This window comes from Piliocolobus tephrosceles, chromosome 7 (assembly GCF_002776525.5).
Source record: "Piliocolobus tephrosceles isolate RC106 chromosome 7, ASM277652v3, whole genome shotgun sequence".
In the NCBI taxonomy this organism is placed as follows: Eukaryota; Metazoa; Chordata; class Mammalia; order Primates; family Cercopithecidae; genus Piliocolobus; species Piliocolobus tephrosceles.
The window spans coordinates 70,454,002-70,468,428 of NC_045440.1; the positions used below are offsets into that span (position 1 = coordinate 70,454,002).

The 14,427-nt window shown below is 41.0% G+C and overlaps 1 protein-coding gene across 6 annotated transcripts in view; it reads left to right on the plus strand.

Annotated features, from left to right (window-relative positions):
• Window positions 1-14,427, plus strand: part of SULF1 (sulfatase 1) — a 192,105-nt gene that overhangs the window by 18,580 nt on the left and 159,098 nt on the right. For 2 of the 6 annotated variants that reach the window (XR_003309603.2, XM_023222411.2), the window contains exons 1-2: window positions 7,858-8,136; window positions 11,957-12,118. The exons of 1 other annotated variant lie outside the window; for it this stretch is intronic. The gene's annotated coding sequence lies outside the window, so the exon portion shown is untranslated. Of the gene's footprint in view, window positions 1-7,856; window positions 8,137-11,956; window positions 12,119-14,427 lie in introns of those variants that run through there. 3 more of the 6 variants (XM_023222412.1, XM_023222409.2, XR_003309602.2) reach the window with 3 other exon arrangements.

The window sequence follows — 14,427 nt, forward strand, 5'->3', positions numbered from 1 at the left end:
CTCCTTCTCCTCCTTCTCCTCCTTCTCCTCCTTCTCCTCCTTCTCCTTCTTCTCCTTCTTCTTCTTCTTCTTCTTCTTCTTCTTTCTTCTTCCTCCTCCCCCTCTTCCAGACAGGGGTCTCACTATGTTGCTTAGTCTGATCTGCAGCTCCAGAGCTCAAGCTATTGTTCTGCCTCAGCCTCCTGAGTATTTGATACTACAGTTGCATGTCACAGCACCCGGCTACAGCCAGCTTTCCAAGGTGCCCCTCACAGTTGCCCTCTGAGCAATGACTCAGGAAGGGACCAGTTGGAGCGAAGATGGGAGCTCAATAAAAGTGTCAGGATACACCTTGCCACCTCCTTCTTCTAACCCATGCTTCCAGCCCTTCCTTTTGTGATTTATTCCCACTCCAAAATTTCCCATAATATTTATTTGCATATATTTTCCCCAAAATAAGAAAGAGTAGGCATATTGAGAGGATCACATTCACCTACCTCCCTTCCCACTTTAGAATAACATCATTGTTCTATCCTGTGCATTCCAGTATAGCACACAGACATCTTCAGTACAGAGCTTAACTTTATTGCAACATAAAGGAATTTCAAGGTAAAAACTGCATTCGCGAGGTCAATCACACATGGGGCTCAGGTTACTCACCCTGACGTGGTTTAAAGCCTTATAGCAATTCCTTGTAGGTACTGCCTGTTATCACTCCCTTGGCTGTCTGTCACCCTTGCCTCAGGCTCCAGCCTTAGCCTCAGCTTCTTCTTCTTAATGCACCTGCCAGCCCAAGACAAGGGTCATTTCCAGATTCTGCAGAACGAGGCTTTTTCCTGTCTAAGTCTCAGAACATCCTTATCAGCATCTCACACAGACTTCAATCTCTGCAGTCGGCTTGTGTCCAGGGTCCTAGTCCCCACCACTGCTTCCTCTTTATCCTCTCCATCACAATGCCTTCTCCTGTGCGTTCCCACACTCCTGCCCTCTGGCATGTACAGTTTCGCATTTGTAATTTATGCTTCTACCTGCTTACACGAAGAGGAAGTGACAAACCGGATTTGGCACATATCGAATTTCTTGGACCATGTTCATTTTTTTCTATGTCTGGAAGCCACTCTTTTCTAGCAAAAACTTTCTTAAGATTTCAAACACCAACCCCAACACTCCGAGTTTACGTGCTTGAATGACTGCCTTTCCCTGTGCTGGAATGACTGCCTGTCCCTGGGGCTGAAGTCACAACATTCAGGTTATTATTAATGATTGTCAATCACCGTCTTTTTGGGTCCCTGATGTTTTGCCTTCGTATAATTTAATATTTATATTTAAACACAGAAACTTAGGCAACTGTCAGAGTCACTCCTCAGCTAATGCTCCCTGGAAAGGGCATATGCTTTTTGCTCGCTCAAGGCAGATAATACTGAACAAATGCTTCAGAATGTTCATGCTGTAAAAGACTCTCAGAAAAGGAAGGAGAAATTGAATGATACTGAGTCCTTACATACGCGGGACACGGCTATTTCCTTTCAGATTTTGTAATTCCTATAGTGGTCATTCTAGTTCTAAGTAAAGAAACCAGGCTTAAAAAAAAAAAAAAAAAAAAAAAAAAAAAAAAAATCACAAACCTGTAGAGCTAGGTTTTGGACCCAAGTCAGTTTGTCTCCAAAAAATTCATGCATTCTCTCAAAAGAATATAAATGCATTGTATATAAATGCTAAATAGTAAAACCCAGACATTAATTACATGGAGGCAGTTTACATTTTCCTGCAATTTACACCTTTTTTTTTTTCCAGACTAATTAAATTTCCTACGCTGGTAAAGTGCTTCTTCCCACAGTTTACTAGAGTTTTTGGTAAAGAGCTAAAAGAAGGTTTGCTGTGAAGCTGGCGAGGAAGAGAAGACTGAGATTCCAATAAAAACTTGTTAACTGGCGTGCAACACCGTGCCTATTAAGAGTAGAACAACTCTCCTACAGAATACACAGCCGAGTCTATACATTGCTTGTTAAGTACTGGCCCAAGTGCTCATGTCTCAGACTTGTCACTTGGACCCATGCCCAAGCCAGCCCTGAGAAGGTTGGAACAACCCCCCCGCCCCAGCGGAAAACACTCCTGGTTATTTAGAATCTAGGGCATCACAACGAACATGCCTCAGTATTTTCATAAGGTATTACTACTGTTGTTGTTCTGAAAAAGCAAGGCATGTGCACATTTACTTAATATGTTCTTTCTTGATTTACACGTCATTGATTTTTAAATCACTTCCAGAAATTCTTAGTAAATGGGAAAAGAATTTCTCAAATAAATATGTTATCTTTTCCTCCAACGGAATGCCAGATCACTTCTTGAAAGCTCATTTCCAGATACTTCTTCAGTTCAAACTGATTTTCACAAACTTGAATCTGCACACCATAATTAGGAAGCTACTGTAGGCCAATTTATTCGGTTAATTTGCATCAGTCTAAATAATTTTTCCTGACAGATTACTTCCGTTCTAAGTACCAAGTACTTTTTAATCCTAGTCAGGTTATTGCTAAGGATAAATGATTTCACATTTCTCATAAAGATGCCTGTCATTAAGAATATTAACACAAATTCCTTCCCCTTGAATAGAAATGAGCTGTCATTTTAGCAATGTTGCTGTGTCAGCCTTTCTATTGTCAAACACAACAAATGATGGGAAAATCATTTACTCTTTAGAATTAGTCAAGTGAGGAATCCTTTGAAGTGGGGGTGCAGAGTTTCGCCTGAATTCTATAATCACGTAACAGCGAGTACTGTATGTATGTTGGTAAAATGTTGTGAAATTTAATGAGGACTATTTGTTGCCATAAGACCTTCCAGACAGAATCTATCTCTGAAAAAGAATTCCCCACTCCTAAAATAGAGGTCTGATGAGCAACAGATGTGGTTTAAATGAACCCTTGTTCAACTGAACCAAGAATATATTGTGATCTGCATGAGGCACAATTCAGAAGTGAGGGGAGGTGGCTACAGCACAGCCTCAGTGTTGAGTTTGGTTGTGGAGTTTAAATATATTTATTTATTTCATAAATTTTCTTCCATAAGGCACAATGCAAATGAGCTTTTAATTAATACAATCTAATGGTCAGTGGATGGTCTTCATGCTGTTTATAAAACAATTTACATTTTTATTTTGTAGTCTAAGAACGTGTGTCGAAAAGCATTTCAATGAGTAGCCATAACCTTCAGAGTGATATATGCCCTGGCAATGATTTGTGAGTTCCACAACTCAGTTTCTCCACCTATAAAGAGAAGATTAGATCGTTGTTCAAGAATGACAACTATTTAATATTTGGAAATGACTAAATAATGAAGTGCCTGGATTCTATAGAAATGCCAAGGAGAAAAGAAGATTAATTTCAAACCAAAGTCTAGTGCAAACATGACCTTCCTATTGTAAATCTCATGAATAGGAAAGCTTTGTTTCTAGGGCTGAGACTCTGGAAATATATTAATTTTAGGTTGTTTCTGATGGCAAAAAAAAAAAAAATGTTTTGTTTATTATAATCTCTTGCCTATGCAGATGAGAAAAAATTCTTCCTGCTACATTTTACTGAAATAATGCAGTTAGCAAAGATTTAAATGACAAGAATAGAAGGTTCATCTTTTTGCCCCTTCGCCTCTAGGCAGGACTATAGTTAAGCCATCTCAGGAAAGAGAACAGTGCTGTTGTTCCCAAAAATCTCCAGGTGAGAATGATAAAAATTAAAAAGAGCAAGAGAGAAAACTCAGGGGCCCTGAAATTAATAAAGGTCAGTTCCAGCTCATATCGTTTCAGTTAAAATTTATTTCTATTTGGAAATAGCCTAACAGCAAAACTCCAATGGATGGGCTGTTTGGCACTAGCTCTCTGTTGAAATTCCATTTAGTATTACTACTAATGTCTGCTCATTTTTTATTTGCCTCCTCTTCACCCTGTTGGTGAGGGAGGGAGTCCATCCTAGGGATCTGGGGATGACCAAACACACGGCACCCAACAGTGGACAGATGAGATCCACAGCAGCTTAGAGTCACATAAACTCACAGGCCAGGGAAGGAGGATAACACATACCATGCAGGGCACACGGGGGTTGCACCGGGAACAGAGTGGACAAGCAGAGGCTGCGGGAGGCAGTAGTAACAACAGAATGCGTTGCCCTCAGCCTCCCTGGGGAAGATGTAATTGGCTTGTTTGAATAATTGTGTGGGCTAGTAAGGAAGTAAAACCCATTAGGTTGAAGACCTAGTGGAGTGAGGCTGGCCCAGCTGACAGAGGAATAAGCCAGGTGGGCATCCTTTCCTGCTGGAGGGGACATATCTAGTGAAAACAGGGGAGCTCACAGTTAGGCCTTGAGGAGTCCTGGTAAGGCTCAAAGATAATAAATACCAAGGTAACACGTGAGATTTCAGGCCTTACAAGCCAATCCATACAAACTATGCCGACTTATGTGAGACTCATGTTCCCGTGACTATGCCTGATCTCTCTAAGGTCTTTCCCACACCTATTTTATCTCACAAGAAAAGAGCCACTTTTGACTAGGTTGATAAAATGGGAGTTTAAGCAGTTTTTCTAGTAGGAGGACTCTCAGGCCAAGACCATGTAATTAGCTAAATGACTCATGCAGAAGTATCCTACACTCCTGGCTTTGGTTTGAATGAAAAGAGTAGGAGAGTCCTAAATCATCCAGACAAATTACAACTTTAACTCTTTACTTAATTTTAGTTTGTCACAAGGTAAATGTTGACAAACTTTAGACTTATAGCCAAAGGGGTAAAAAAAAAATAAGTTTAGTTTGCCATTGTGGCTGTATTCCTGCCTTCCATTTTTCAAGAATACTGTCGGGACACAGAGTCAGGTCAGGGAAATGTAGATTCTCTCATTTCCCCTGGGATTTAACAAATGTCCTTTATCTAAAAGACAAAACTGGAAATGTTCAGGCTCTGTCTGAAACTACTGGCCCCTTGCGTCCTTTAGATAAAGAACATCTGAAGTTAATGCTGGGCCTATCGCCCTTAGTTATACCATGTTGGACAAGGCATTTTATCTTTTAGACCCCAAGTTCCATCCTTTTCTTTTCTTTTCTTCTTTTCTTTCTTTCTTTCTTTTTTTTTTTTTCTTTTTTTTTTTTTTTTCTAGACAGGGTCTCACTGTGTTGCCCAGGCTGGAATGCAGTGGCACAATCTGGGCTCACTGCAACCTCTGCCTCCTGGGCTCAAGTGATCCTCCCACCTCAGCCTCCCAAGTAGCTAGGACTACAGGTATGTGCCACCACACCTGGCTAATTTTTTTATTTTTTGCAGAGACGGAGTTACACCATGTTGCCCAGGCTGGTCTCGAACTTCTGGGCTCAAGCGATCCATCCATCTTGGCCTCCAAAGCGCTGGGATTATAAACGTGAGCCACCATGCATGGCTATACTCTTTAATGAGGAAGTTAAACATAAGTTTTAAAATATTTTTTATAGCAGCAAAACCATTGTCTCAAACAAAGTCTAAAGTCACTCTATAAAACAGATGGAAATAATGTTTATCCATTTGAATCCAACAAGTAAAGTCCAAGCCAGATTGCCTGGCCTCCCACACATTCGCCCACTTCCCACACACTGCCAAGGTTCCTGAAGTACCCCTTGAAAGCCTGAAACTTCTTGGAACCCAGTTTGAAAACCGCCAGATGAGATAATATCTCAGGTTTCTTTCAGCTTTCAGTAGAATAGAAAAATCATTGACTATGGAGTCAGGTAGACCTAGATTCAAATCCTAGTTCTGTCACTTTCTAAGCTGTATGGCCAGACTCCATTTACCCATCTGTAAAGTGAAAATAAAAATAGTTCTGCTAGGTTGAGAAGACATGTAAAGCATCTAGCCTGGTCCCTGAAACCCCCGGAGGGATTCATAAATACTAACTATAGTAAAGGTTACGGTCCTCACCTGAGCATAACAAAATGACAGACGATCCTACACTTGAACTACAAATTTGCAGTAAGATCTCTGTCGTTCCTGAAGCCGAATCCTCAGGAACTTGAGGCCAAAATTCTTTAAAACCTGAATTGGTTTTGATTGTTCCGAATTAGTGGAGGGGGGGAAATTCTTCTAATTCACTGAACAATTCACTGAACAATCTGTATGCGTGGAGAGCATGTACTGCACAGACACACCCCACGCCTCTGAAATGACACCACGGTCAATCCAACTAGCACAGATGGAATTTGAAGCATCTTGCCTTTACCAAAAAATAACAGGAGAAATGTCATTAAGGACACTTTAATACAAAGCCACAAGAAATTCAGTATCTGAAAGCTCGTGTTCTAAATTTCACCCCATATCATAAAACAACTCACCGGAGAGCAGCTGTTCATTTGCTAAGCTGCTGTTGTGATAGCACATATTCTTTCAATAGTGGAGGAGTTCCTCCATAAAATCGGTCCCAGAAGCCAGTGATATCTGAAAAATCTCACCTTTGGGGAATTTTCCTGGCATTCTGTAAAGGAAGTTCCACTTACAGGTCCCCTAATGTGCAGTAGCAAAGAATCAACAGATGCCAACATTCCTGTTTGCCTCACGAACTTACATCCTAAAGTAAGCTGACTTGAGTGAAGTTTAGAGGCTCCTCTACAAGTTTTAGAAAAGCTTTCTTTTTTAACTTATGCAAGTTTACAAACCCTCATGAACCTATTGCATATATCCAACAACCATCCATATTTTAGTACCCTGTAGTGGTTCTCACCTATGCCCATATAGCTGACGACAATGCAGGTAAGATCTGGTCAGCTGTCAGTTTCATTCAGTGAATACTCACTAAGCACCTGCTTTATGTAGGGCCCTGTCCTGGGCCACCAGGGAGAACAATGCAGGGTTCCAAACCTATGGAGACAGACAACGCATGAGGAATGACAACAGAGAAACAGAGTCACGGGGAGAAAAGAGGGGAAATCAGGGAAGGCTTTTGTGGGGGAGGCGGGATTTGAACTGAGCCCTGAAGGAAATGGGTGTGAGGATTGAGGTATGAGTAAAAATGGGAAATGGAGAATTGAAAGGCCATCTTTAGAGAATGATTCACATTCTAATGTGCTGGGGGATGAGGCGGGAGGGCGGGATGGGAAGTGGGAAATTAGTGTGGAGACAGAAATTGTGGGCTTTGAGTGCCAAGATGAGGATTTCTTTGCGTGTTGGGAAGCAGTGGCAGGCGCAGGGCAGGATAATAATAATTTTAAAGAAAATATGAGTAGCAAGTCGGGGGACGGGGGAGGGAAGATTGGTGCTCAGAATAATCAACTTTCTCAGAGGACCCAGGCTCAGTGGAAAGAGCGCTCTGGTTCCGTTTATTGCTCCCACAGAGAGGAGAGGAGAGACCCAGAGAGGTTTAAAATTAGAGGGATCGACAGGGCACAGGGAACTCCTGGCCAACCATCCTCGGGAAAACAAGAGATCAGGAATAAAGAGAACCAGCAGAAGCACCTGGTCTGAGTCTAAGAAACATCAGTGTTTACTAAGCACTTGGTCTCTGGAACGCCTGGCTTTCCAAATACCACATCTTCCCATCCACTCCATCCTGCCACAGGCAGCTACTGTGCCGGGTGCTCAGGGAGCCGGAACCGCATGCCTGGAAACCCTGAGCCTCTGCCCGCCGCCCTCCAAGCCGGCCGGCTGCAGCGCAGTTTGTTTGCCGAGGTTTGCATGCACATATTGAGTTGCCCTTTTTTTTTTCCCGCAGTTCTTTCAGCCGTGTCCCGAAATTCACCCCTAGTGTAACTTCTGCCTCTGCTCCTCCTCTTCTTGGAACTGCCTTTTGTTTGTCTGGCAGCGTTGGTTCTATGGGGGTGTGTGATGATAATAATACGCGGGCTTATATAACCGTCTTCATCTTGCGAGCACTTCGCAGACCGTCGCTAATGAATCTTGGGGCCGGTGTCGGGCCGGGGCGGCTTGATCGGCAACTAGGAAACCCCAGGCGCAGAGGCCAGGAGCAAGGGCAGTGACGATCAGAGGCCAGGCCTTCCCGGCTGCCGGCGCTCCTCAGAGGTCAGGGCAGATAAGGAACATGACTCTCCCCCTCCGGAGGAGGAAGGAAGTCCCGCTGCCACCTTATCTCTGCTCCTCTGCCTCCTCCCTGTTCCCAGAGCTTTTTCTCTAGAGAAGATTTTGAAGGCGGCTTTTGTAAGTATCGTGCTCTGCTTTTACTTTAAAAAGAAAGAAGACAAACTTTCCTTCCTGTCCCTGTCCATTTCATATTATTTATTCATTATTCATCATATTATTATTCATTAGATTCTCAGATGATGGAAAGTATGTTTCTGGCCAAAGTCCTCCACCCAAATTTGGTCCCTTGTAATGATAATAGGAGGGGAAAGAGGTTTCTGTTGATAATTAATTCACTTAACAAAATAGCACCCAGGCGAGGTGCTGAAATTGGCCACTTTGACAGCATTCTGGTGATGTCTGGCTGTTGATACACACCACACACACACAACACTACACACACACACACACACACCTTTTTGCCCTTAAGAGGAGCCCTAGTCAGTCACCTGGCTTGTTAGACAAGGAGAAACGATGCCACTTCGATCTTCAGTTTCTCTGTCTTGGGTACTCACAATTTCAATCAGTTGTGATTGTCGAAAGTTTCTTTTCACACTATGAAATAAATCCCATCTTTCAGTGCAGACTTGAAACTTGCACTGACTTGGGTAAACTGTACAAAACACTGTAGCTATAGTGAACATGTGAATTTTTATTAAACTTTTCACTGCATAACTGAAGGTTCTAAATATTAAAGAAACATGGACACTAACTTTTTAAGCACAGGCAAAACTCAAAGCCCTGTTATCAAACTATGTTTCTGTAAAGAGTGCTGAATTAACAGAGTGCTCTTCTCAGAGATTATGCTCACTGCTTTGAGAAACTGCTTTTTAACAAGAAGTGAACTTAAAAGTCTAGAATAACATGAAGAAAGACACAACTTCTGAATACTTAGCAACTATAACTTGCTATTTGAACAAGCCAAAAAACAAAGGGTCTATTTTGGGCAATTGTACAATTTGCATTTATAAAACCATGATTATAATTTGGTATGCTATGAGATACTGAGATTTATTGTTTTAATAAGAGTTCAGGTAAGAAAACTAAGAACTATAAATTGGTAATAATGTAGAAAAGCAAGGCCTCTCACTTTTAATGCTGTAAGTGCTGTGATTTGTTCATAAGGCTTTATCATCTTTACCTCTAGATGAATGGATGTGAAAACCATGGATAATATGTGTGTATATGTTAGTGTGTATATGTGTATTTAATTACCTTAAATTCTTACATTTGTTGTATCTATCTAGTGCTCAGTATGTTACACGATAGTATAACATCCAAAATGGATCAAGTGGAGAAACTTATTTCACATTAACTTTCGGATTGCAATATTTATTCATTATTTATTAACACACATGGGAAATATTATAAAATTATGTCTTTGTTTCAGATTCTCTTTAAATGATATTTTCACTTAGAATTCTCTGTGGCTCCCATGAAATTCTAAGGCATAATTGAAGTCAAAAAGAAGACTGGATTCTAGTTGCTTTTACCCCTAAATTTAAAAGTGCTATTTCAACACCAAATTCTATACTTTGCCTAATTTGATTACAAAGATGAACCACATAATCTCAGCATTAGCCTCAAAGCCATACTCAATCATAATAGAAAGAACACAAGCTTTGATGAGATCCGGATTTGAGGCTTAGTTTGGTCATTACCTAGTTATACGACCAGCAGCAAGATCTTTAAGATTTTCAGCCTCAGGTTTTACATCTATAAAATAAGATCAATATTACTTACCCCAAGGAGAGGGGTTGAAAGGCCTAAAAGGAAATAATATATGTAAAATGTCTAGCACCCAGTCTGAAAGTAGTGGTATTTTAGTCCATTTTAGAGCTTTTTCATTTACTCTATTTTTTCGTCTTTCATTCAATCCATTCATTTATTGAGCATCTACTATGTACTGTGTGCTGAGCAAAGCACCAGGGGTACAAAGATGAATAAGATTCATATCCTACCTTGGAAGAGTTGGTAGTCTAAGGAGACAGACTTAAACAACAGATGATTTTCAAAACAAGATAATAGCAAAAATACAAATGTGTTCAAGATTAAGAGTCAGCACTGAAGCCAGAATGGTACCTTCTGCCTAGTAAAAGTCAAAGGAACTTTTCAGAGGTTTTGCATGATAATCAGGAGGTGTGGAAGGACATTCTAGAAGAGCAGGGCCTTGGAGAGCAAGAAGTAGAAGAAAGTCTGGGAACAGGAACTGGGTCAGATGGTGCTGGAGTATTTAATTTGGGAGGCTGGAGGTCCAGTAGGGGCCCAGTCATCAGCATTTGCTGCTTCATGCTGAGGTGTTTGGACTCATTAAGTTTAGTACAAAAAAAAAAAAATCATCCATGGACCAGCCTCTGATCTGCATACAGTTTATTTTCCTAGGTCACATTAAGATAAGAGCTTATTTGTGCCCAAATGTAAATCCACTACATCACTAAACCATTGTTTGGTTCAATGGACTATTTTGATTATTTGTTTGTTGTAAACCCATCTCAGTGATGGAAGCATTGTAGCTGAGCTCTTATCTCACCCAGGCTCAGCACTTTCAGGATTACTTTTTAATTAGTGGGGACACATTAGAGGACTTTGTGTGAGGCTGAGAAGACCAGGAGTAAACAAGTCTTGTGATTTAAGTTTTGGAAAGATTTGATGTAGATCATCTAGTATCCCATATGAGTGTGTGCTGGGCAAAGACCTGGGGCTAGCAACACTCTAGGAGGCCAATTAAGAGACTATTGCAGGTCAGGAGCAGTGTCTCAGGCTGGTAATCCCAGCACTTCGAGAGACTGAGGCAGGCAGATCACTTGAGCTCAGGAGGACGAGACCAGCCTGGCCAACATAGTGAAATTCCATCTCTACAAAAAATGCAAAAAATTAACTGAGCATGGTGACACACACCTGTAGTCCTAGCTACTCCGGGGACTGAGGCAAGAGGATCGCTTGAGCCTGGGAGATGGGGGCTAGAATGAGCTGTGTTTGTGCCACTGCACCCCAGCCTGGGAGACAAAGTGAGATCCTGTCTCAAAGAAAAAAAAAAGAGACTATTGTAGTGTTCCAGTGAGAACTGCTGGGAACACTGGGCAGTGTAGGTGGACAATAGGGCACAGATTCCAGAGATATTCAGAAGGTGGAACATTCTTGACTCAGGACTGGATGAAGAGAATGGAGGAAAAGGAAACTTTCATAATATTAGTTTTGGGCTTGGGCAACTGGGTAGTTGTAATAGAATACCATAAAACAAGAGGAGGTACTGGTTTATAGAAGAAAATTGAGTTAGTTGGAGTAATATCAGGTTGAGATATCATTAAGAGGTTAGACTGCAACACTGAGTAAAAATAAAAAGCATTTTTTTCAATATAAAATTATTGTCTGGATGTGGTGGCATGTGCCTGTAGTCCCAGCTACTCAGGAGGTTGAAGCAGGAGGATCTCATGAGCTCAGAAGTTCAAGGCTATGGTGCACTATAATCAAGCCTGTGAATAGCCACTGCACTCCAGCCTGGGCAACATAGTGAGACCCTGGTTCTTTAAAAAAAAATGCTAGATTTTTGTCTTTGAAATTTTGAGGAGATACGTAAAGACTGAGCTCTCCCTATTATGTTCTAATCCACCCCCACCAAGAAATGGTCACTATCTGGACTCAATGAAATCAGAGCTTTAATCCTGTGTCCTTGCTGCCAAATGAATTTTTTTCTCATTACCTTTTAAATAGGAAGCCCATGTCTAGGGCAGTCTTGCCAGTAGCTATGTGTACCCTCAAAGAGAGTAATTTTTACTTCTTCAGAGACTTCAGAAATGAGCAGAGACTAAAGATTTATGAGCCAGTAGAATACGTATTCATAAAAAGCACATATGCATAAAGAAGTATACTCATCAAAAACAAGCCCTTTCCTTAACAGGGATTTTTCACTTCTCTTGAACGAGGAACTCACTCAGAGACTAACGCAAAGGAAGTCATTTCTTACCTGGTCATTATTTAGTCTACAATAATTTCATCCTTCTTCAGCATGACCAGTAAGTTCTTCCCATACTCTTGAACAGAGCATAATTGGAATGGAGAGGTGGGTAACATTTGCAATTTTTTTAAAGATGACAACTGAAAGAATTTTAACATTTTGAATGAATAGAAATCAATCTGATTAGCAAGCAGGAAGCTGTGACTTTTTAAATCTTGAGGTCTGATTACTTGATAACCCTGGTTTTCTTATAGCCTTTCACCCTTTCTATGCTCAGCACTTAATCTTCTAGGCAAAGCCTCTATCGGATTTCCTGGATTTCAGAGCTCTTACCCTACCTGAGCACTTCAGAGCGAATGCCATTTCTTATAAAAGGGGCTTAGCCCCAGACTTTGTGGCTAGTCTTGCAAAGTGGTATAATATTTCTTTCTGGTAGGTGAACTGTATCAACACATTTAAAAACAGATTTAAAAAGCCATTTCCACCTCTAAATATAAAAAGCCTTACCACTTATTAGAAAGATAGTATTTGACAACAATCTGAATTTCTTCCGCTTCTGATGGCTCACTTAATTCACCAAACTTTGGAAATCATCTTTGACTTCTGAAATGGTGAAAAACATTTCTATTTTTGCTAAAATGCTTTTGCCATAAAAAAATGAAGTGTCCCAAAAAGGAACTGTTAACATCTCAGCTATGCAAAATAATCACCAAATACATACTTTTGAATAAGATGACTTTGCATCATGGGAAAGTTTATTATTTAAGGAAGGAGCAAGATATATTTGGGGAAATTCCCATTAGCACAATTGAAGTATGAAGAATATACTGAGCTTCCATATATGGTGCTGGTCATTCCACATTTAGGTTACTCAAGCTATTTAAACTTGACTTCATAAGCAAGTGCTACACCCTCACCATCTTTTTAGGTTTGCTGACATAATGATTTACTCCCAATTGGGTGCTGCCCGAGCCACTGTGCTTTGCCTCTGCAGCGTTTGAAGAGTGGATAGGTCGCAGCTGTGCAGTTCCCCAGACACTCGAGTCTAAACTGTTGCTGGATTTTGCTTCTTTCTGTGCTCCATGGAAAGCTGGAAGCTCCTCAACTTTCTCTTGGGTTTGGCTTCCTGTTCACATGTTTTCTGGCCCCATGTCAATTGTGTATGAAGTAATAGTCCCACATGCGTGCACCATCCACAATGGCAAGATTTGTGTGGTTCAGCACAAGTTTTCTAATGAGCACACTTTGGACCTTCCAACAACCCTTTAAGAAAAGCAGTTTGGAACCAGTTATTACTTTCCAAGGTGACGGGAGCAAAGAAACAATGTTCTTTTTTTTTTTTTTTTGAGATACAGTCTTGCTCTGTCACTCAGGCTGGAGTGCCGTGGCACAATCTCAGCTCACTGCAAGCTCCACCTCCTGGATTCAAGCAATTCTCCTACCTCAGCCTCCTGAGTAGCTGGGATTACAGGTGCATGCCACCACGCCTGGTTAATTTTTGTATTTTCAGTAGAGACAGGGTTTCACCATGTTGGTCAAGCTGGTCTCAAACTCCTGACCTCGTGATCCACCCGCCTCGGCCTCCCAAAGTGCTGGGATTACAGGCTTGAGCCACCGCACCCGGCCCAGAATGTTCTTAAGCAACAAGACTAAAGCCACTTTTAAGAGACAATTAAAGGACAACTGCATAGGAAAAATGAACATTTACCTTACACATCTGTCTAAATGTGTGTATGTGTAAAGTATATAAAAATGCCTTCAATTCACAGTTTAAAAATATCAGTTACTGCTTCAGCATTTTGCTAGTGATGAATGGCACTAGTGTTTCCACTAAGGACTGTTATTTTAATGACATTTCTCTGCAGTAAAATTTGATGAGTTTACAAAGTTTCAGAGCCAGGAAATGCAGCTTGGTTTCTGAACAACTGAGACAACCAAGAGAGTTAAGTTCAATCATCTAGTTGCTTTATAGCATGGATTCCTAAGTGCTAACTGCAGTAACACACTGACACAGAGAGTGAAGCCAAACCAAACTCTTAAAGTACAGCTGTTAAATTATCAAGCTTAACTTCCCGACATATTCTCAACAGGTGAAATTCTGGCACACACCCACACTTATTTGAAGATGGTAATGTCAAATGAATCGCCATACATGCCAACATTTTATAGAATTTTAGAGTAAGAAGAGATATTGGAGGTCTTCCAGTTTTACCTTATCCTTTCATTATAGGAACAGAAAAAGTGAGACTCATGAGTGCTCTCTCTCTACACACACACACACACACACACACACACACACATACACACACACACATCTGAGTTGTGCTGAGTCATTACTTACAGAAAACATCCTAAGTCTGACTTAAGCAACAGAAAGGGATGCAGTGACCCACAGCTAGGCCACTGGTTTCCTG